Source organism: Sus scrofa, chromosome 13 (assembly GCF_000003025.6).
Source record: "Sus scrofa isolate TJ Tabasco breed Duroc chromosome 13, Sscrofa11.1, whole genome shotgun sequence".
Lineage (NCBI taxonomy): Eukaryota > Metazoa > Chordata > Mammalia > Artiodactyla > Suidae > Sus > Sus scrofa.
The window spans coordinates 95,586,278-95,610,700 of record NC_010455.5 but is presented as its reverse complement, the minus strand read 5'-3'; the positions used below and the strand labels follow the sequence as shown (position 1 = coordinate 95,610,700).

At 41.2% G+C, this 24,423-nt stretch overlaps 1 protein-coding gene across 11 annotated transcripts in view; it reads left to right on the top strand.

The window, feature by feature from the left end:
* The window catches only part of PLCH1 (phospholipase C eta 1), a 242,633-nt gene that overhangs the window by 33,947 nt on the left and 184,263 nt on the right, over positions 1-24,423 (top strand). The window lies entirely within an intron of this gene.

The window sequence follows — 24,423 nt, the reverse complement described above, 5'->3', positions numbered from 1 at the left end:
AGTGACAGATTTAATTTTTAAAATTGCTTTCCGATAAGTTTAATCCTATGTATTTTGTTAAAACAGTGTTTACAGTGTCTTTTCACGTTCATTAGACACCCTCAGTATAGAACTTTGCTAGATGGAAGATGGCTTCATTTACAGGTCAGGAAAGGGAAGCAGAGATGAAATGACCAGCCCAAGTTGACACAGCTAATTATTAGAAAGGTCAGTTCTCAAATTCCAGCCTCACCCTTCTAGGCTGGCTCTCTTGGCATTGCAGTGGTAAAGGCCTCTTATTGAAGGAGACGAGGAAATGGTGACTTAACACGCTGGCACTGAATTCTACTTTGTTTTCCTGTTATCCTCATCTAAGGACTCTATTCACTGCTTCATCTCTCAGACAGTGTGTGCTATGTGGTATTTTCTGTTACTGATTTACTTGTATTAAGAAAGAATAGGGAGTTCCCGTCGTGGCTCAGTGGGAATGAATCTGACTGGGAACCGTCAGGGTTTGATCCATGGCCTTGCCCAGTGGGTTGAGGATCCGGTGTTGCTGTGAGCTGTGGTGTAGGTTGTGGACATGGCTTGGATCTGGTGTAAAGTAAGCTCTGGTGTAGGCTAAGAGCTGTAGCTCCAATTAGACCCCTAGCCTGGGAACCTCCATATGCTGCGAGTGTGGCCCTAAAAATAAAAAAAATATAATAATAGTAATAAAAAAAAGAAAGAATAAGTATGACCAAAGAAACACAGGGGTTCTAACAACTAGCTGTATTTTTTCCCAAGTTGTATGCTATTTCGAAAAAGTCCAGATTTTGATGCCTTTACTCATTATTCTAGAATTACCTTTCTCTGGAGCTCTCGAAGTCTCTAACCAGTTTCCTATGTATTTCTGTAGTTGTGTTACCACTTGGTGAATTACTGTATTGCAGACAGTTGCTGAGGGCTTGAGGAACATGGTCCTATTAAATCCTTTCAACACCTTGGCATTTGTTATTACCCATCCATCTTACAGAAGGATGGGGAAACAGGCTTTGGGGGAGGTTGCAAAGCAGTGATCCAAAATCAAATTCACCTCTGCTGAACTCTTCCAGAACCCCACAATTTTCTTTCAGACTCCATCTCCACCTCAGTAGAGGAATTAACATTCTGAGAGGTTTAAGTTCTAGTCAATAGTATTTGCTCTGCAAGTAACCAGAAATTAACTGGCAGTGTCTGATCTCAACCAATTTATATAATCTTGCAGGATCTTAGTTTTCTCTTCTGTGAAATGAGTGTGCTGGTCTCTATGATTTTTGAGGTTCTTTCTAGTTCTGGTCTCTGAGAGTCCATTGAAATATTTCTGAGAATTGAGAGGTGCTGTTTGCAGTTTTGTGAGCTATCTTGTTACTCATCATGAAGGACACAAGGGGGCAGTATAATGCTTAAAATAGGAATTGGTTACTGCTAACATTTAAGAATTACTCTTTTGAGAGGATTTAGTGATATCAAATCTTCCCAAGATTAAAAGGATTAAAGCCAATTAGAATTATGATTCTATTCATTTATAATCAAGCAATAGCTTTAAATATTTCTGATAGTGCAAAATAACATTTTAGCTCTCTATGCCAAAGGATATGTAATTTAGAAAAGAATGATGCTTCTGCACTTTCTCTTTATTTACCTCTGCAGAAAATTCATATCTATTAAGATAGGAATTTATTTATTTATTTATTTTTGTCTTTTGTCTTTTTGTTGTTGTTGCTATTTCTTGGGCCACTCCCGCGGCATATGGAGATTCCCAGGCTAGGGGTCAAATCGGAGCTGTAGCCACCAGCCTACGCCAGAGCCACAGCAACGCGGGATCCGAGCCTCGTCTGCAACCTACACCACAGCTCACGGCAACGCCGGATCGTCAACCCACTGAGCAAGGGCAGGGACCGAACCCGCAACCTCATGGTTCCTAGTCGGATTCGTTAACCACTGCGCCACGACGGGAACTCCAAGATAGGAATTTATTTAACTTAATGGAGAGTTGTGAGGTATCTTGGTATATTTTAAGCTGAGGGAGCACTAGTGATAATACCTTTGTGGAGTATTTCAGAACCTTACTGAGAGAAGAGAGGGGACAGGATGCATTTGGTCAGAAATGTCAGATTTCTATTGGGGCTTTTCCTTGTCTAAGGACACCTCTCTTTACATAACCAAATCAATCGAAACAAAAAGAAACAAACCCCTTCCATTACAAACAGAAAAGAACCATTTCCTCTGCAAGATAATAGACTTTTAGAATATGCAGATTTGGTTGTGCAAATCATGCCAGCCAGTATCCCCAGGAGGAAAGAACTGTGTTAAAATGAGGTCTAGGTGGGCCATAACAGTCACTAAAATTAAAAATAAAAATGTAATGTTTGGTTATGCTTTCACAGTTCATAAAGCATATTCACAGCTTCATTTTCTGAGTATAGAGGAATTATGTTCCTGTTGGAGACAATTGAGAAAATCACCCAGAATCCCACAAACCAAGGAGAAACATTAATGGTTTGTTTCTGTCTCGTCCTTTGTCTACTCTTTCATCTTTGCAACAATCCTGGTGTAGGAAGGAATATCTCAGAGAAGTAGGAAATGGTGAATGCTGGCCAACAGGCATGAGCTGGTTGAATTGACTTAATTCCGAGTCAGTGAGAAGAGGACCTCTGATAGGAATTATGATGAGCTGTTTTCATATTTTCCACCTGTCTGTCTTTTGCCCAGGCTTTTAGGGAATCTGTTGAATCCAGAGGGATCAAAGGGATTGTGAGCGTATCAAAGAAGCCGATTGCTAGAGTTTTCCTCCAGCTGGCTTTTGTTTTAATATGTTTGATAGAAAAAACTTGGACAAAGAATGTGCAGTATGAACCTTGCTTTAATGGCTTATATTGTCATGAGTTATTCTTATTTGAAAACTACCTATGCCCTTAGCTCTTTCTCTTGGTTCATGAATTGCAGCATTTTTTTTTTTTTTTTTTGTCTTGACCTGCTTGGGACACAGATTCTTTTTTTTTTTTTTTTTTTTTTTTTTTTGTCTTTTTGCCATTTCTAGGGCCGCTCCTGCGGCATATGGAGGTTCCCAGGCTAGGGGTTGAATCAGAGCTCTAGCCTCCGGCCTACGCCAGAGCCACAGCAACGCAGGATCAGAGCCGCGTCTGCAACCTACACCACAGCTCACGGCAATGCCGGATTGTTAACCCACTGAGCAAGGGCAGGGACCGAACCCAACCCGCAACATCATGGTTCCTAGTCGGATTCGTTAACCACTGCGCCACCACGGGAACTCCCGGGACACAGATTCTTAAACCAGTAATCAGTGTATTTGCAATTGATACAGACAATTTCTAATGCACATAAGCTTTTTCAAACATTTGCGTTCCTTAATGGAATAGACTTGGTGTTTACTTAATTATTGTTAACATGCTTTGCTGGATATAATTACGATGTTGGAAAAAGTTATTGCTTTTCTGTAAGTTATTATGGTATCCCCCAACTTCTTATATTGAAATTTATTTCTGTTGCTGTCATGTTACTATGTGAATGTTTCTGAATGGCCAAGACAAATCTAGACTCGAGAGGTTTTGAATTGAATTACAAGTATCTCTTACTATCTATGGTCAAAATTAAGGCTAGATCTCTTATTCAATATTTATATAGTATGTCTTTTTAAAAAGTGCCTTATGGGGGAGTTCTTGTTGTGGATCTGTGGAAATGAATCTGAGTAGTATTCATGAAGATGTGGGTTCGATCCTTGGCCTTATTCAGTAGGTCAGGGATCTGGTGTTACCGTGAGCTGTGGTGTACACTGACAGTTGTAGCTCTGATTTGACCCCTAGTCTGGGAACTTCCATATGCCAAGGGTTTGGTCCTAAAAAGAGCAAAAAAAAAAAAAAAAAAAATCCTCTGTAAGAGTTTCCTGGTGGCATAGCAGTTAAGAATTTGGTGTTGGTCATTGCTGTGGCTTGGGTTCAGTTCCTGGCTGGGGACCTTATACATGCTGTGGGTGTGGCCAAAGAATGCCTTACATGTACTTTTACTTTGCTTCACAAAAATCTGTTAATGAAACTAACAATTAATTAAATCATTACATTTTACCCAGCCTTCCCTTCCTGGCCAGAGGCTGAGTCGGTGATGTGAGGTTAGAAACCAGACTGCTAGTTTGTAAAGTCACGTCTTTTGGAATGGATCCAGAGACTAGTTTTTTTCTCCAGGCTTACTACCCACTTGTGTAGCCTTTGTCACCTAGGGGACCTTAGTTTCCCTATTTCTAATTTGAGAGTTTTTCCAGAATCCAAAGTTTCTTCGAGCAGTGACATTATAGTCTCTGTGTAGTCAAACAGGATCTGTGCTGAACAGAAGTGTCCTATTAGGCCAGAATGTGGGAAAGGGAGGCTGGCAAGTTGGTAGTGAATGGGAGTAAGATTCTTGTTTGACTGTAAACATTTGCACTGGCAAAGAGCAACATTTCCCTTTAGGGAGATGTGTGTGTGTGTGTGTGTGTGTGTGCACGCTCATGAGTCCCCACCATGTAGAGACCAGTGGCTAGGACTGGTTAGCTTTCGGGACAGATGTCATTATATTAAAAGAAAGAAGAATGAAGATGTTCCCTCACTGGAATTCCATCCTTGCTGGAAAGAGAAAGAAGAATGCCAGATCCTGTCTGGTAAATATGAAAGGAGAACGAAATTATGCAGAAGTGAATTATGGTTCTCATTAATTTAGGCCAGTTTATTAGCAAGTTATGACTTCAACAGCCTTCCTGCTGTAGGGGTCTAGTAATAAAAAATGCTAGATTTTTTTTATTAGAGTGTTAACTTCTTTACTGAGTCAAAACCTATCTTTTCAAGCCAATGACTGTACAAACATCCTCTTCTAGGTCCAGAAAAATACTGGTGCACAGAGAATTCCTACTAATGCAATGATAGGCTTTTGTGAGCGTCATTAAGATCAAAAGTATTGTCTCATGGAGTTCTCCTGTGGCTCAGCAGGTTAAGGATCTGACATTGTCACTGTAGTGGTTGGGTTTGATCCCTGCCCCAGAAACTTCCATAAGCCACAGATGAGCCCCCCCCCCCAAAAAAAAACACCCCCAAAACCCCCAAAAAGTATAATGTCTTGGAGAGGAACACTGCATGGAAAAAAATTTCAAAGACAACTTGAGAGAGAGGGTTAAAAAAAAGAAAGGCCTTCAAATGTACTTGAGTCATTTAAATGTTATAAATTATAATACAACTAATTCTGGAAGCAGCTTGTCTAGAAAGCTTCCTCTCTAGCCCATGGCTCCACTCCCACCCTGGCCACCAGGCACAAAACATGGAGGGCAGGTATCCTTTCAGGTCCGTGATGTTCAGGGGCATCTTGCAAACATGCCAGAGGCAGTGAAGGCTCTGCAGGGAGAGGCAAGGCCTGACCCAGATGTGGCCTCTTGCAGGGGCCACCCTCCCGCTGGGTTGCTCTGGATGAGCTGTTCCCTTGGGACTAAGTTACCACATCAGCAAAATGCTTCGATTTAGGACAAAGGACCTCTAAACTTCTAAGTGGTAAACTGTCAAGAAATTGTTGTTTCTCTACCTCCCCTCCTTAGGCCACTTGTAAACAGTGGTTAATTGGGGAATTTGCTGTGAAGTAACTGACCAAATTGATTTATGTGCTTTTCTCCTTCCTTTGCCCAAAACAAATCAGAGCCAGCCATTCAGGCCTTACACAAGTGGATACTTTAGGTTAGAACACAAACTTTATTGTGAGCTGGTATGAAGCAAACTTATTCTATAACCTTTGGGGAACATGTGTTCTTTCTCCATCTCTTGGAGATAGAGAAAATTCTCAATGAAAGTGTCAATGAAATGCTATTTATTTATTTAACACGTAAAGTTCATTTCTTTTTTGGATCTTTCTCCATGATGGGTATTCCATTTGTAACTGGTTTATTGAGCATTCTCAACTTAGTGTAACACATCCAAAAAATTGTTTTATTTTTCTCAACTAATACTTTTGAAAATACTCAGCAGGGAGTTCCCGTTGTGGTGCAGGGGAAATGAATCTGACTAGGAGCCACGAGGTTGCAGGTTCAATCCCTGGCCTTGCTCAGTGGGTTAAGGATTCGGTGTTGCCATGAGCTGTGGTGTAGGTCGCAGATGAGGCTTGGATCTTGAGTTGCTGTGGCTGTGGCATAGGCCGGCAACTGTAGCTCAGGTTAGACCCCTAGACTGGGAACCTCCATGTGCCTCTATTTGGCCCTTAAAAAAAAAAAAAAAGAGAAAATATTTGGCAGCATCCTGGGCAGATGCCATTACTTTCTGGCTGTTTACAGTTACTGAGGATCTAATCCAGTTTAAAAGATGAATCTCAAACTCACTTAAGTCCCATCTCCTCCTTACCTCCCACACAGACTTGAACTGGCTGCTGGTAGTTGGGGCAGGGGTTCACCTGCCTCTGCTGTAGTTCTTCCCTTTGAAGGGGAATTCAAGGCCTAGATGCAGGTACGAGGAGGAGAAGCAGAAGCAGAGGTCTTTGACCCACACCCCAGCACCTGTTTGTATGCCAGTGGTAGAGAGGTAATCTTTCTCTGGTTCCATCCTCCCTGGACGTTTGATTTCACCTTGAACCCCTCTGTCACCAAGGGCTCTTCAGAGGGGACCTGCTGTCTCCCTCCAGCCCCACCCATTGTCTGTTTCTAATTCCCTCTGGCTGAGGCCTGGCTTCCCTTGCCCTGAGCACTCTTGGGCAATTGCTTAGTCCCTGCCTTTTCTCTAATATCCACCCGGGGAGTTACAGAGTTACGTAGGCTGCTGCAGGCTGTGGAGGATGGGCTGGGCATGAAGATGTTTTTGTCCTCCTCCCAGTCCTGCTGACCTCAGTCTCTCTCTCTTCTCACGCTGCAGTGGGGACTGCTCCCATGAATCTTAGGAAGCCTCTGAGTTGTTCTTGTAGACCTTCCCCTGCTTGTCCATGGGAGTGAGGGGTGCTTCTTCTGATTACTGTCCCTGCCACTCCAGGCACTCGAGCTGTACACGTCATAGGACCTCAGGTAAATTTATTTTGATTGGATGGAATCCCACCCTCCTTACCCCAACAGTTCTCCTTGAAGCCCTCTAGAGCCACTCCAGGCTGGTCCTTGTCCTCTAACATTTTGAATTAGAGTGACTTCCTTTCCCTAAAGGTACTGGTATTCTTTTTTTTTGGCTTTTTAGGGCCAATCCTGAGGCGTATGGAAGTTCCCAGGCTAGGGGTCAAATTGGAGCTGCAGCTGCCAGCCTACACCACAGCCACAGCAACACCAGATCCAAGCTGCTTCTGCAACCTACACCACAGCTCATGGCAATGCTGGATCCTTAACCCACTGAGCAAAGCCAGGGATTGAACCTGTGTTGTCATGGATGCTAGTCGGGTTCAGTCAGGTTCATTACTGGTGAGCCACAATGGGAACTCCAGTTACTGTTACTCTTCTTGCAAGATTGTGCAGCTGGATTGATCAGAACCAAGCAGTGATCTAGATTTATAAAAATCCATAGTGAGATGTCTCATCCTCTTTTCCCTATCGGAAATCTAACTCGATGGGATTTTGCTTGGTAACTGAATCCTCTGTGTTCTCTTTCGTCATGCTGTCCGTGTGGAGGTTGTTTACATTCTGTAATGATGGAGTGGATGAAAAGATTCGGCTAGATTTGGTGCTAAATGGCACTCTGCAGATCTGGGTACCTGGGAAGCTCAGGTGGATAAGAAGTTAGCAGTGAAGCTTTAACTTTAGGTACTGTCTGGAATAAGTCTGTTGTGTTAGCTGATATCCTTGGCTGGCCTCTCCCAATAGACTCTCAAATTCTCTTAAACCTTAGCCGTTGGGACTCCAGCCAAGCAAAAAAAGCCCTTGATTGTTTCATTTCTTTATGCTTGGGAATGAATACCAATTTTCTAATTACTAAATTAGAAAGAAGAACTAGATCTAATAAACAGTCAACTTTTCCTTCAGATTTGCAGACTTCTCATGTTTTAAGTGGTTACTTTTGAGAATTATATCCCCTTAGACCTGTGTTACAAATTTAAGCCTTTGTTCTTTAAGCTGCATTTCCATAATTATAATTAATTTTCCTCTGCTCTCTCATTTTCCCAATTGTCTTTTCTACTCTGTGCCTAATGTATGCACAGAGATTGACGGGAGGATGAAATGTCTTTCCACGGGTAGATTCAGGTTCTTCCAGGGCAGCATAATTATTTAATTTGGTTATACAAAAGAGCCAGTATTTTTTCTTGGACCCCGGTAATAATTATTAGTGTGTTTGTAATCACAGAACCCTCCCGTCTCCTGTCCATCAAAGATGAAAAATTGCATTTTGTTCCTTTTTACTGTGTATGTGAAAGTCATCCCAATAGACCTGTGATAGTTTGTTTTCTTAGGACTCTTTCCTTTCAGCAAGTAGGTTTGTGTTATTACAGGTTCACACTGTTGGCTTTAAAGGGATATTCAGATTTTTTCACATTTAAAGCTCCTTGCTTAGTGTGTTTTTCACCCACTCACACTTTCAACTCCCACCTACACCAGTAGCTCCCAATAGTGTGTTCCTGGCTTAGATGGCCCCTCTTTATGTCATACCCACATGTCCATCCTCCTACCCGATGGCTCCACTGATATCTTCAGGTCTTCAGATTCGCCATGTCTGGAGCAGGACTTCTTCTTTCCTGTTGATACCTGGCTGCCTTGCCAGCCTTACCTTGTGCTTCCCCTCTCTGCAGCAGGGCTATACTGACCTTCCAGTTCCTTGCCCACAAAACTTACCCCTTCTTTGCCTAACCAGCTGCCACCTCATTCTTTAGACCTCAGAACAAGGGTCCTTTCTGCAGAGAAGCTTATTCTGACTTCCCAGACCAGGTCAGTCCCTTTTTTATGCTCCCTGTCACCCTGCATTGCTGCCTCATTGCATTATCACTGTCGTAAAAAAAGCAATTAATTTTATGGCAACCAGTTTATTTTCTGTCCGCCTTATACTCCTAAGTTCCAGGGAAGCAGAGACTGTTCTGACTTCTATCTCCAGTACATAGTATAGTGCATTGCATACAATAGGTGCTCAATAAAATACTGTTGAATGGATTTACTCACTTTAATTAGGAAGATAGGAACCACCTACTGTTTTCATTATTTTTGCGCCTTTTAAGTTTGGCCTTTAATCTTTGCTGCAGAATGCATCCGTTCTCTGGCTGCTGACCCTGTTCTTGACTTCACCTGTGCTTTTGCCTCGAAGAACAAAAGAATGCACATAAACCATTCCTTCCTGAGACTGAGAAGGGAAAGGCCACTCTGCTGAGAATCCTAGAGTGCTTCAGAATACAAACATGTAATGCCTGCAAGTAGGAAAGGACGAATCCATTTCTTTAGAAGAATTTCATAGACTTTTTGAATTCATTTAATGATACTTCCATGTTTTCCAGAACTTCCATGTTACTTATGTGTGTTTATTTCATTCAACTCTGAAAATGGAAGTTTTGTCCATTAAAATAGCTTTTGTTAATAAAAGCTGTTTAATTGCAGAATTTTGCATACTATTAAAATTCTCTGCTGCTTGGGTCTGAAAATCTTTAGGCAGGGAAGTAAGTGTTGTTTGTGGGGTGATTCTTACCTCAGAGAGCAGAATAGATGTGCACCAAAACAAAGCACTGGTTTCCTCAGTAAGAGAGGAAAGGAGGCCTTGGGGGTACACAACGAGAATAATCCAACAGCATAGAGCTTCTTAAAAGTTAAGAAGAAGTTGGAGTTCCCCTTGTGGCTCAGCAGAAATAAACCGACTAGCATCCCTGTAGATGCGGGTTCAATCCCTGGTCCTGCTCTGTGGGTTAAGGATCTGGTGTTGCCGTGAGCTGTGGTGTAGGTCACAGATGGGACTCAGATCTTGAGTTCCTGTGGCTGTGGTGTAGGCCAGTAGCTGCAGCTCCAATTCGACCCCTAGCTTGGGAACTTCCATGTACTGCAAGGGCGGCCCTAAAAAAAAAAGTTGAGAAGATGCACTTTTATTTTAGTTTTATATACAAGAAAAATGGCCAGCATCTAGGCCTTTCATCCAAGAATCTCAAGCCAATATGAGAGTACAGTCTGACTTCTAGCTAGCACAGTTACCCCAAGAATAATAACCTACTTGGGTAGAATAAGTGTAGCATCTGTGAAAACAGTTTTTATCCAATTTTGTCTTGTCCATATTCATCTCTTGGTCAGAATATGTGCCTGGAATATAACAGTGTTCTCAGAACTTCTTGCATTTAAATGTAGAAGATGGTGGCTTATTTCCAATTAAAAGGGAGAGTGAGTGGTGAACACATTTATTATTTAGTGTCCTATTTTTATTCCTTGGTAACTTGAAATTGAATATGAATGCATATTCACAAATGACCATTTTTTGACATTATACCAGTGTCAGAATTTCAAGGTATTGTGCTTTTAAGCCAGCAGAAGCTTATCTCTAGAGACAAGTATTAATTAACTCTTTAAGCCAATGTTTCCCAGCCTTGGCTGCATGTTGGAATCACCTGGGGATATTAAAAAACAAACAAAAAAAACCCTGTTGCTTGGGTCCCAGTCCAGAGGTTCTGATTAATTGGTCTGGGGTATGGCTAGGGCCTGGGGGAATTTTCAGAATTCTGTGCATAATTCCAATGGGCAGCCAGTTAGATTCTGGAGGGTTGAAAATATGTGTTCTCTCAACAGAACTATAGAATTTATGAATTTGATAATGATTGTTTTCTGTGATGATAGCCTGTCTGATACTGAATCTTAACGCTGTAGGAAGAGGGGGACATTGAATAAGAATATGGATGCAAATATGTGCTTAAATGACTCTTGTATTTTCTGCTTCTATGTTATTCTTGGCATTTTGTGAATGCTGGTTTTCTATAAAGTTTTTTTTTTTTTTAATTTAAAACTTTTCTTTTTAGGGCACATGGAGATTCCCAGGTCAGGGATTGAATCAGAGCTGCAGCTGCCAGTCTACACCACAGCAACAGCAATGCAGGATCTGAGCCAGGGCTGTGACCTATACCACAGCTCATGGCAACGCAGGATACATAACCCACTGAGCAAGGCCAGAGATTGAAACTGAATCTTTATGGATACTAGTTGGGCTCATTACCACTGAGCCGCAGCAGGAACTCCTGTAAATTTTTTTTTTCCACTTAATTTTTTACTGATAGCAATGCAGGCTCACTGTTAAAAAGGTGGAGAGTTCAGAAAAGACTAAAGAAATAATCTATAATCTCAATATGTGTTTTAAGTCTGTAGTTTCTGGAATTCCCATTGTGGCTCAGCTGATTAAGAACTCAACATAGTGTCTGTGAGGATGTGGGTTTGATCCCTGGTCTCGCTCAGTGGGTTGAGGATCTGGCATTGCCACAAGCTGAGGTGTAGGCTGCAGGTGTGTCTTGGATCTCTTGTTGCTGTGGGTCTGGCTATGCCTGCAGCTGCAGCTCTGATTTGACTCCTAGCCTAGGAACTTCCAAAAAGAAAAAAAAGTCTCCACTTGCTTAAAGTGATTGAAAAACCAAAGACTAAGTGGTGATCCTCAATTCTAGTTATACATTAGAAGTTGCTGGGGAGCTTAAAAAGTACTGGTGGTTGGGTTCTACCTGATCCTCATTAAATCATCCTTGGGGTTGGGGGTGGGATCCTAGTTCTTCATCCTTTCATTCCTTATCTCTATACCTTTCTATCTGTTTAACTTCAGGTGATTTTGATGAACTGTGAGGGATAAAAGTCACCTGACTAAAGTTGTTGAGTTACTGAAATGCTGACCTGGTTAGTAAACTAAATCAAGTATGTACCGATTTAGTATTGTATGTAGTTATTTGCTAGTTTGGGTAAAAGTAATGTATGAAAGTTGATTTTATGCAGAGGAATGGGGGCAGGCTAATGATATGCTCACCTTCATATGGGCATTTTTCTTCCTAACAGATTTCCTATTTCTTTAAATATCATGCTTTCTTAGTGCTTTTAAAGTTTGTCTTTTTCAGCTGATATATCTGTTACTGATACAGATATATACATTTGAGCATTAGCTGACCTCACAAAGTTATCCATGGCCTCCTGATGGTAAACAGAAATACTTTGGGAAGGTTCTGAACAACAGGCAACAGAGAATGTATTAAGTGTTTTGTTTTGATTAATCCATAATGAGGACTACATACTTTACAACAGGATAATTTGAAGGATCAATGCAGAAATAAATATGAAGCACAGGAATTGGGAGAATAGCACTATCGTTTCGAGTATGTCAAATTCATCTTGAGTATTATTGGAATTGTGCTTGTTTGTCTACCTGGAAAACTAAGGGGTGCCTAGAGACTCATAGAGGTGCATACATTTTACTGTGGAAGCAAGCTTTGTCAGCCCCCGTGGACATGTACCTGCATCACTTTACATGAGAAAAATGATGCTCAGGGTCCCTGTGTTATTTTTAGAAGTTGAGAGCTGTGAAGGAGAAATCTTATCTTCTCAGATCATTCTTGTTTTGCACGATAGTTCCTTCTTTGCACATTGGAGTCATATGGGGAACACAAAAAGGAATTTGGGGCTGATGTTTAGATACCTAAGTTCAGACCCTTGTCAGGAGAAATCAGTAGATTCTATATTCACATATTCTTGGGGAATCATCAGGAAACATTAGGGCTGATGCTGAATCAAGGTTGTCATTAGAACAGGTGGTGCTGGTTGCTCTATGAGCATTATCCCTTTTAGGTCTTTCAATAAGTTTTAGGATGAAACTCAGAGTGGTAAACGCTTTGCCACAAATCACATTGTTAGATCATGGTGTTCAAACTCAGGTTTGTCAGACTCTAAAATCCAGGGTTTTTCCATTATTGTGACGCAGTGATGCAGTGCACAGTTTTTTTCTTTTAAAGCAACTGGGAGTTGGGGTTGGGGGGCTGTTTTTGAGTGTTTTAAGAGTTCCAGGCCTTTCAGAGGCAATTAGAGGACTCCATAGAAACACCATGGTGAGCTGCCTTCAGACTGAGACAGGGACTTAGGGAATGGATGGGGGCTGAGAGCGGGTACCTTCTGGAATGGTCTCTAGTAGCTTGTTAGAAATGTACTCACAGCCCTGCCTGGGACCTACAGGTGAATTGGAATCCGCATTTTCACCAGACCTCCAGGTGATTGAGTTCACAGTAAAGTGTGAGTAGCACTGCTGTGAGAGACCTGTTAGGCTTAGGTGTGACTCCTCATGAGTGCGGGGTTAGTCCTTATCCTTCAAGGAACAGGTGCAAAGGAAATGGGGTTAGAGGGATGAGAATGACTCCCACCATCTGTTTAGAGGCTGGAAACTTATGTGTGAGGGATACAGCTAATGGCAAAGACCTCAAATACTATCCCAGTGCTCAGATTCCCAACTAGGAGATGTGAAGGTACAAATGCCTGGGTAATTTTCTATGTAGAATGAGCTTCCAATGTCTAAAAAGAGGAAGAAGACACAGTTAAGGATATGAGCAATACCCTGGTCTGCAGTGGTGCATGGCATAGCAGAATTAGAAAGGACTTGAGAAGCCATCTCATTGGGGAATTCTGGACAGAACTTGTAGCTGGGTTTTAGGACATTATGAATCTTTGAAAATGTTATTCTAAAAGCTCTCTCTGTATGCATATGTATTTGTGTATTACTCTCCCAAGAACAAAGTCCTTAGCTTTCATCATATCTCAGAGTAATCTGTTACTTCTTGCCCCTTCTGAACACTATAAACCTCTGACTAAAACCACTCCCTTTTTATAGATAAGGCATATTCATACCAACCAGCTAGTAGCAGGATTAATTCTAAAAGCCAACATTCTGCCATTCCAATTCAGCTGGCCTTTATAATCCAAGTTAAGTATTATGAAATGCTAAGTGGATTTTCTGTGGGATAAAACTTGCAAATCTCTGCATTTTTCTGATTACTGGAAATGGTTAGATCTTTATAGCATTGGAATATTGTGACATGAAAGCAATTTTACATGAAAGCATGTCAGTGCTTCCATGTGTTGGCCAGATGAATATGAAGCATTCATTGCAGTGGTGCTGAAGGGCTGGGATCCCAAGCATTGCCCCAGTTTTTCCATTCCTAAGGGCAGCAGGGCTATGAGACAGGGCTTTCTCCACCTGGTGCCATCCAACTGACTTTTCTGTGTCTTCATGGCTAATAAATGATTATTAACTCTCTGTGGGGAGCAAGTGATGAACTTTGCAAACAGAGTAATATAATCCATATAGCATTTAGATCAAGTAATGATTTCACTATGTAGTGATTTACTATCTGGCAAAGTGTTGACTCCATGAATTCAAAGGATGTTTAGAACATTATTCAATTCTAGGAATAAAACTTAAAGCTGCTGCTCTGTAAAGCCATGGATGAATAGCCTTTAGTTGTGGAAGTAGTCCCTCTTTGTATCAACCAAGAAATAGTTAGGAGTGTCCAGGTCGTGTGAATTGTGTCAGTATCAGGAGGATGGTTGTTTTTCAAGGACAAATATTCAGCCTCAATATCCTAATATCTCAATATCTTAAAGCCTGTGATCATGACCGTCTCTCATAGATGTATGTTCCTATTGCAGCCCAGCTGGCAAATCATATTCTCATATGCCTCTTATTTTGCTCATTTTGAATCCCATAATGTTTTGATTCTCCCATCCCTTACCATTCCTCCTAAATTATATAAATCTGAGGGGATGTTTAATATCTGGCCGCTGTAGGTGCCATGTTTCTGATACTAGTAATATAAAAATTTTCTTTGACTAGATAACAAATTCTGCATAAATCATGGTACCAAATTATTTCTAAATTAGATTAATTTATATAAAGTGATAAAATGTTATTGGTTTCCTATTTTATCATGGTTAGTATTCATGAAGGAGCAATCCTTTCTTCTTTCCTCCAAGGTCTTTAACAAAATTAGCCTTTGTCACCATTTTTGTGCTAGTTGACTGTGAATGAGGAAGACCAATGGAGCAGAAAATTAAAATACTTTTGATGTTGTAATTTTAATACTAATCATTACTCTATACTTCAGAGTAATTTCCTTCATTGATCAGTTTATTTCTTTTAAAAATATTTTATCTTGGTAATGTTTTTTCTATCTACAGAGCTCTGTTAGATTTTTGAAATTCTTTCTCTTTGTGAACTAGTCAAGGAACGAGAATTCTGACAATTAAGATCAACTTGATTATTGGCAGAAGGCTTAATTATATATGTGCTCAAGCATTTCCCTAGCTGTGTGTACAGATTTTTCTTTTTCTTTTTCTTTTTTTTTTTTTGTCTTTTTGCCATTTTCTTGGGCCACTCCTGCGGCATATGGAGGTTCCCAGCCTAGGGGTTGAATCGAGCTGTAGCCACCAGCCTACGCCAGAGCCACAGCAACATGGGATCCGAGCCGCGTCTGCGACCTACACCACAGCTCACAGCAACGCCGGATCCTTAACCCACTGAGCAAGGCCAGGGACCGAACCCGCAACCTCATTGTTCCTAGTCGGATTCGTTAACCACTGAGCCACCACGGGAACTCCTTTTTCTTTTTTTTTAAAGAAACATAGGGCATCTTGAATATATTTTCTCATCTAAGAGAGTATGCATTTGGGAGTTCCCACTGTGGCTCAGCAGTAACTAACCCAACTACGACCCCTGAGGATTCAGGTTTGATCCCTGGCCTCGATCCATGGGTTAAGGGATCCGACATTGCCATGAGCTGGGGTGTAAGTTGCAGACATGGCTCAGATTCTGAGTGGCTGTGGCTGGCAGCTACAGCTCTGATTCGACCCCTAGCCTGGGAACTTGCATATGCAGTGCGTGGGGCCATAAAAAGACCAAAAAACAAAACAAAACAAAAAAAAAAAAAACAAAAAAAAAAAACCCAACACCAAAAAACAAAAAAGCTCCTAAAGAGTGTGCTTTTGCTATGAGTACTTTAGTGAATAGTCATTCTATAATATTCATTCTTATTTTCTAAGTAAAAAGCCCCAGAGTTTTTGCATAGAATTTTCAGGGCTAGAAAAGACCTCAAGGACCTCAAATTATTTAGTGCAGTCGGTTGTGAGATCTTTTCTAGAATGAAAGGCTCCAGACAACAGGGAACATGACTTGAGGGCCTGGCGTATGGGAGAAATGCAGTAAGTACTTGGGAACTGGATTGTATCGAAAAGCACCCTGAGACCTGGGAAGGTTAAATGGTGGTCTTAAGCTGGGTCTAACTCTTAGTAAGCTATGAGAGCCAAGGCCCTGGGCAGTGTGTTGCAGTGTGTGGTATACACCATGTCACCATGTGTGCCCTCATTCACAAGATTCCTTGGCTTCGTTCTAAACAGAGGCAGCTTACTCTGGTGTAACCCATTGCTGCCTCCCAAGCACCAGTGTAACCATCAGTCATTTGTCCCCTGCCCTGAGTCCCTACGCCAGTTTGGACATGGGATGTTGCTCTCTTTTCTCCTTCCTGCCATAATATTATTATTTTTTATGGTGGTACCCATAACATATGGAAGTGCCTGGGCTAGGGATTGAATCCAAGCTTCAGCTGCAACCTACACCACAGCTCCAGCAACACTGGATCCTTTAACCAACTGCACCAGGTGAGGATCAAACCTGCACCTCCTCAGTAATCTGAGCCACTGCAGTTGGTTTCTAACCGACTGTTCCACAGAGGGAACTCCTGCCATGATATTTTTTGACCTAGGTTCTGTGCTAGGGATTCAACAGTTAACAAAGTAGAAATGGCCCCTATCTAAACAGAGCTTACAGTCTTGCCTATCTTTGCCTCTTCTACCCTCAAAGCTCATATGGGACCTTTATGTTATGTTAGCTTTTTCTTGGGAAATAATTTTATCCTTATAGAAAAGTTGCAAGAATAAGAGTGCAACAAAGAGCTTCCATATATGCTTTACCTAAGGTTTATTTACCATTAACCTCTACCCCATTTGCTTTATCATTTTGTGCTTGGTAACTCTTCTACACACACACACACTTATTCTTTCTGAATAATTTGAGAATAAGTTGCATATGTCATAGGTCTTTGTCGCTAATAATATCCCTTGGTGTGAATTTCCTAAGAATAGGGATATTCTCTTATATAAGCAGTTATCAGCTTAAGTAAATTTAACATTGATAAGGCCATTTGATTTTTTTTTAAAGAAATTTTTTTTTTTTTTTTTTTTTTTTTTTTTTTTTTTAGGACTGCGCCTGTGGCGTATGGAGGTTCCCAGGCTAAGAGTCAAATTGGAGCTGCAGCTGCTAGCTTATGCCACAGCCACAGCAACATGGGATCCAAGCCACATCTGCGACCTACATCACAGCTCCTGGCAACGGCGGATCCTTAACCCACTGAGCAAGGCCAGGAATTGAACCTGCGTTGTCATGGATAGTAGTTGGATTCATTATTGCTGAGCTACAATGGGAACTCTGAAAGAATTTTTTTTTCAGCTGATATCTACAGGGAAACAGACCTGGGAGATGGGGAGTAGCAAACATGTAAAAAATAGAGCATCACATAACCCACCAAGTTCTTAGGGCGAGGGCCAGCTTCACATATGTGCGATTTGTTCCTTAGAAGGACCCTGTGCTTAGTTTAATGTTCTGCTCTTGCTATGCTGAGATTCACTTTTTTGGAGGGAACAGCCCTGTGTTTTCATTTCACACTGGACTTGCAGATTATGTAGCTGGTTTTGCTTAGAATACTTCTGCACAGGGTTGGGAACTTGCACATCTGGTATTGTAGGTGCTGTGAAATGAGGAACTGGGGCTTCGAGGGACTTTATTTTTTTTAATATTTTGCCATGTTTGCTTTATCTTGCTCTCTATATGCACATATATACTTATTCCTCTACCATTTTTATTATTTTTTATTTTTACAGCCATATCTATGGCATATGGAAGTTCCCTGCTAGGGGTCAAATCAGAGCTGCATCTGCTGGCTACAGCCACAGCAATGCCAGATCCAAACTGCATCTGTGACCTACACCGCAACTTGGAGCAACATTGGATCCTTAACCCACTGAGCGAGGCCCCGGATTGAACCTGCATCCTCATGGAGACTAGGCTGGGTTCTTAATCCATTGAGCCACAACAGAAACTCCCAGGCTTTCAGGTACTTAACTTGGCTCAGGTTGCTGAGCTACCTGGTGAAGCCAGGATTGACTTAGTTCTTTTTGATTCCATATCCAATGGCCGTCCTATCACTTCCAACTATTCCATGTGGGCAACTCTCCTCCAACCATGTATAATTATTTCTGAATTTGAGCTTGACTTGTCCTCACTGTTTTTCTCTTTAGGAATTCCACCTTCTTACTGATACCACAGAATTGTTGTCTTTCTTTCTTTCTTCTTTTTTTTTTTTTTTTTTTTTTTTGTCGTTTTAACTTTTCTAGGGCCACACCCGCGGCATGTAGAAGTTCCCAGGCTAGGGGTCGAATCAGAGCTGTAGCCGTTGGCCTACACCACAGCCATAGCAACAGAGGATCCAAGCCTCGTCTATGACCTACACCACAGCTCACGGCAACGCCAGACCCTTAACCCACTGAGCGAGGCTAGGGATCGAACCCCAAACCTCATGGTTCCTAGTTGGATTCGTTAACCACTGTGCCATGACGGGAACTCCAAAATTGCTCTCTTTCATCCTAAATTCCTGGAGTTAAGTGTTAACTAAAAGGTCATTTGGGAAGGTTTCCTAAGTTGATAATTTTTGTCTCAAAGAAACTGCCTATGAGTAGTTTCTAATTTAATCTTCTCATACTTATAGAGAAAAGTATCTGTGGTCCCTCCCTAAATTCACCCTTATTGTATATCATAACTCCAGTACCTGATTTCTTCATGCTCCCAGTTTTTGGAGTCCCTCTGTCATACTTTTGGGTCTAGGCTCTGCTTTATTCCCAGTCTCTGCCTGGGAATTGGAGAACTGTCTGGAATCTTAGATCTTGTGTTGGTTCTTTCTGCTGTCAGACCTTTTGGGGCTCACTGAGGCCTGGTGCTTTCTAGGTCCTGGGGATATAGCAGCGAACAGGACACTCACCACTCCTGCTCTCAAGCTTACATTATGGTCCTTCCTGTGCCATGTCTCACCTACCTATTAGGATGGCTGTTAGAAAAAAACCCAAAAACCAAAAAACCAGGATTGGTGTTGAGGAAAATAAGATAAGGAGAAAGACTAAAGAAGTAAAGTCGTTTCGCTTGGAGAAGAGCGACTGAAAAGTATTAATATGTGTAAAAAATGCACTGCTGAATTTGGGGAGAACAGTCACTTTGTATTTAATCAAGAAAGAGACAAAGGAGTCTTATTTTTCATTTCTGTAGTGTAAGCTAGGTTAGGAATTAGATTTTTGGTGATAGGTCTGTTCACTGTGACATAATGACAGTTGTTACCAGAGCAGTTGGTACCATCTCCTACCTTGGTTTTCTTTTGGAAAGAGGGATGAGGTCTTTCTGCCTTGGTCACTTAAGGTCATCCTTTCCTTAAAAGGTGTGTTGTGTTATTAAAATGTCCTCTCCAACCATTATAGGATTAGATTTTTCAGAGCAGGGCATCTCCTTTCCTGTCTTTCAAGGGGTTTAATGTCTGAATGTCTGTCCAGCTCTCCTGGAGACCTGCTCCTGTCCTCTGGAGGGTCTTTGATCAGCTGTGCAAAAGCAGAGGTCAGCTAAAGCCAGCTGGGGCTGGGGGTACCCTTGCTGTGCTGAAGGACCCTTGGGGCCCCACCTCTGCCAGACCTTGGCTTGGGCTGGCCTGTGGGAGACTTTACAGATATGTGGCTGGTGTCTCTTTGGCCTGAGCTTTTGTGGCTACCGACTCCCTTACTCCAGGGATGTGAGTTGCTCTCAACTCCTATACTCAGAAGAGCTTTGTTTAGGAGGGGTTTGTTTCACAATCTAGAATCTCCTTCTCCCTTTTTCCCTGCTCCTCTCCCCTCATGGTCATCTTCATATTTACATTCCTCATGGAGCCGGTCTGCATATGTGGTGTTCTCGGGTTTAGTTTCATCAGATGAGGCGGTTGCCTTAGGATGATCACGTGTGCCTCCCATCTGAGAGCACATATTGAAATCCCTCTTTACCATAAGCCAAGCCAAGCCAGGCATGGCAGATAATATCATTTACATTTTATTACACCCAGAGATGTCAGAGTAAAGCATGGTGAAATTTCCTCTATTGAAATATCAGGTACATGCAAGCATGGTTATTGAATGAGAAAATAGTCCTCTTTTAGGTGGAGGGTTCACGCACGTAGGGTTTCTTCCAGACATTCACACTCTAGCTGTCCAGCTTCACCTCCTCAGAGAGAAAAAGAGCTTCTCTGTTCAAGGGTACAAGTGCCTCCTGAGTGCTATGGGGGAGTTTGAATATGTCACTACTTCAGTTTTGAGAATTTAATTAAAGCTTCAGCCCTCAGGGTAGATATTGGTTTTAATATATGTCACTGTCAACAACCGTTAGAGATTCCCTTGTGCCTACCTATCTCTGGTTAATTCCCCTCTGTTAATGTTATAATTAACACTGATCAGAATTGATGGTAGATATCCAGACAGTTGATGCTGATTTATAAAGTCTCCGTACCTTTATTTATATCTGGATATGAGTTCATGAAACCTAAATGTCAACTGAATTTTCACATTTCCTGAGCCTCTACCCAAAGTGGTTCAAGGGCTGTACATGTTCACTGGCTGCAGGCTCTCAGGTTTCTTAATGGGGCTTGTGAGTAAAATCTTGCCCATGAGGTCTCGGTTGTTTTTGTGGTTAGCTCAGGCTGAGATCAGGCTCTGAGCCTACCAGGGATTTTATTTTGAATTATATTGACATTGTTATCAAACTGACAGTGATGTGCTTGTAAATTTTTATGCTAAGCTATTACATTTAAAGTGACATGACTGATAAATAGTCAAGTCTTTCCAAGAAAATGAGAATTTTATTTTAAAGCCCAAAGCCTTGAATGGGGAGATCAATAAATCATCAAAGAGGCATCATTTCAAAGAATCAGTCATCAGTTGGGCTAAAGGGTGGCTCATCTCTGTCCTGTGGAACATAGCAAAATTAAATATGGGTGCACTCAGTTCGTTTTGGGATTCAGATGCTTAAAAAATGTGTAGCAATGACAGCCCATGATGTGTTTCAGTTTTTTTATGTAGGAAAAGTCCAAACTGGTTTATTTGGCAAGCACCTGTGATCTATAGGACAAGTTCTATACCATTAGAATACATAATTGTTCTCTTCAGCGATAAATAAACAACCATGTTAAGCTTGCTGTCTAACTAAAACCCTTGTTTCCGCCACTCTCAGTATTAGTTGAGCAGCCATGGATGGAAACCTCCAGGTCTTTCTCTGCGCTAAGCTGATGTTTGTGTTGTATACTGGGTTTGCAGTTTGTTTTTGTTTATACCGAGTTGTCTAGCAGTTAGTTCTTGCTGGCAATAATATGTGAAGCACATATGCCTGGTATGCAGGGAGGGCACGAGATTATGATTATTATTGCTGTTGAACATACAGGTACTTCACATACACCTTTTCTCTTCCTTTAGAAATGGATGCATGGTAGCACTGCATTTTGTTCCATGGGACCTGATGAAAAAGTTTCTAGCAGTTTTTTTAGCCTAGTCCTGACAGTATTTCTGAGCTTTACATAACAGTGATTTCCTCAAATGCATTGATGATGAATAGGCCCCAGGCAGGTACTATGCTGCTTTGAATTAATATATGATCTCTACTTTTTTTTAATCCATTTAACTCCAAATCTGCAGTGACTGCAGCAGATTTAATCTACTGAATTGGGTCCATTGTAAATATAAACAGAGCAGATTTTCAGTGCCACCCCACAGATTCATACTCAGAGGCTAGACTCTCTACCTTTGGTTAGCTACATTTTTTTTTTCTTTTTAATTTTTATTTATTTATTTGCTTTTTTTTTCTTTTTCTTTTTCTTTTTTTTTTTAGGGCCACACCTGCGACACATGGAGGTTCCCAGGCTAGGGGTTGAATTGAAACTGTAGATGCTGGCCTATGCACCAGAGCCACAGCAACGCCAGATCTGAGCCACGTCTATGACCTACTCCACAGCTCCTGGCAACACCTAGATCCTTAACCCACTGAACGAGGCCTGGAATCGAACCTGCAACCTCATGGTTCCTAGTCGGATTTGTTTCTGCTGAGCCACAATGGGAACTCTGTTGTTTTTCTTTTTTAAATCTCTAATTCGTGTAGGCCAAGTAATGGGATGGTGCTGCCTCTACCTCAAAGTCAGATATTGCTTAGGACAGAAAGTTGAATAGAGAAGGCCCTGAGTGTTCGGGAGATTTTTGATGAAAAACTGGTGTCCAGTTTCCTCAGAAGACCTAGAACAGCTTGGGGCTAAGCAGGGGGCTCAGATAGGACAATGCTGCAGTGGTAGGTACCCCCCAATTTATGGAAGCAAATGTGCTTTTTCTCCTGGGAACATCTCCCTGAAGCATTTACTTGGGAATTTCCCTTCATCTGGTTCTTTTGGTTTGTGTGTTATGTGTAGGATTCTGTTGGGGTTTCCTGTGTTTGGGTAGTTTGGTGATTTGGCTGTATGACTTATTTTGAGGATTTGGAGTTTCCTGTGTAGTTGAGTGTACAGTGAAATTTCCTGAAAGGAATTGAGCTCGATTGATTGATTAATTGATTGTTTGAGAAGCTTCCAGATGAAAAAGCAGATAGCAGGTTTTAAATGACATGCTTAAGATCTCTGTGCTCCCTTATCTGGTGAAAGGTACTGGCCCTAGAGACAGCCTTGGGGAATTCAAAGCCTGTGTCTATCATTCGTTTGCTGTGACAGCTCAGGGAAGTTACTCAACTTATCTCTGCCTCAGTTTCCACATCTGAAGCTAGAGAAAGGATTATACCGAATTCACTCATAGGGACATGGTTATGATTAAATAAGGTATATACAAGGGTAGAAGCAGAGCCTGAAACATAGTAAGTGTTTCAGAAATGTTAGTAATCCTCAAAATTCTCCATTGTTTTAATACACAGATGGGAAGGGATGATTTCCTCCCCAGTTGAGTGTTACTAAACTGGCTACAGTTTAAAAAACATTATTTTTTTCTGAATAAAAGAAATGCTAGTTCTAAAAAATTAAAATATAAATTTCAGAAGAAAATAAGAACACCTGGAGGTCCCACTGTTAATCTTTTCCACATATTTTTCTAGTCCTTTATTCTGTGTTTCTATACACATATATTTTACATAATTAAACTCATATTTAGTTTGGATCCTTTTTCACATAGATTGTCAGACATTTTTAGGTAATTGCAGTGTCTTAAAAAATTGTTAATGGCTAGATAACAAAACATTGTTAATGGCTAGATAGTATTCCAAAGCATGGATATATATTTTATTTACTCATTCCCTTGTTGATAGGCATTTAGATTTATTCACTGTTATAAGTGATACTAAGGACATCTTCTTGTACATAATTTTATATTTCTGATGATCACTTTATGATAGCTTTCTAGCTGTAATGATTATTGACTAAAGTAAGTACAAACATCTTCATGAATCTTGCTGCATCTTGCTTGATAACTTCTCATTAAATTTGTTACAATTCATGCTCTCAATTTACAATTCATCAGCAGTGTGTGAAAGTTCCTGTGAAATTCACCCATCAACATGTTGCCTAAGTGCTTTGAGTGAAGGCCTAGAGGACTGGGTCTGTGGAAGGGTGTGGCTGGCCCCCACCTGGAGACTCTTACACAGTGAAGCTACCGTTGCTTCCCACTTGCGTTTGTGCTATTGCAGTGTGAAGAAAATTGCAGATATGCTTTAAAAATTGAGTGGGTAATTTGGGGTTATTTTGGACTTTACCAACTATTTTTCTTGTTAAATATCTCTGTGTTCCTTTGCTAGAGGCCCTAACAGCTTCTGACATTGTGTGGGAATATTCTCTAACTGGGAAAAATGGGGAGTTATGAAGTTAGGCCTGAAATCTTGCAGATGGTTCCCATGACTTGAAACATGGAGCCAGTGGGAAGGGCTCAGATCTGGAGTTGGCTTCGGTTTGAATATTTTTATTTGTTTTTAAAAATTATAAATATAGTTGATTTACAGTGTTTCTTCAAGTTCTGTTGTACAGCAAAGTGACCCAATCACAAACAGTTTCCTGTGCCGTACAGTAGGACCCCATTGCCCATCCATTCCATATATTTAATCATTTGCATCTGAACCCCCCTCCCCCCAACCCCGCAAATGCCCATCATCCCACTCCCTCCCCTTCCCCTCTGGGAACCCTAAGTTTGTTCTCCTTGGCCATGATCTATTTCTGTTTTTTTTTTTTTTTTTTTTTTTTTTTTGGATAGGATCATCTGGTACATATTTTAGATTCTGCAAATAAGAGCTATAATATGGTATTTGTCTTTTTCGTTCTGGCCTATTTCACTTAGTATGAGAATCTTTAGTTCCATCCATGTTGGTGCAAATGGCATGCTTGTCTTTTTTAACGGCTGAGTAA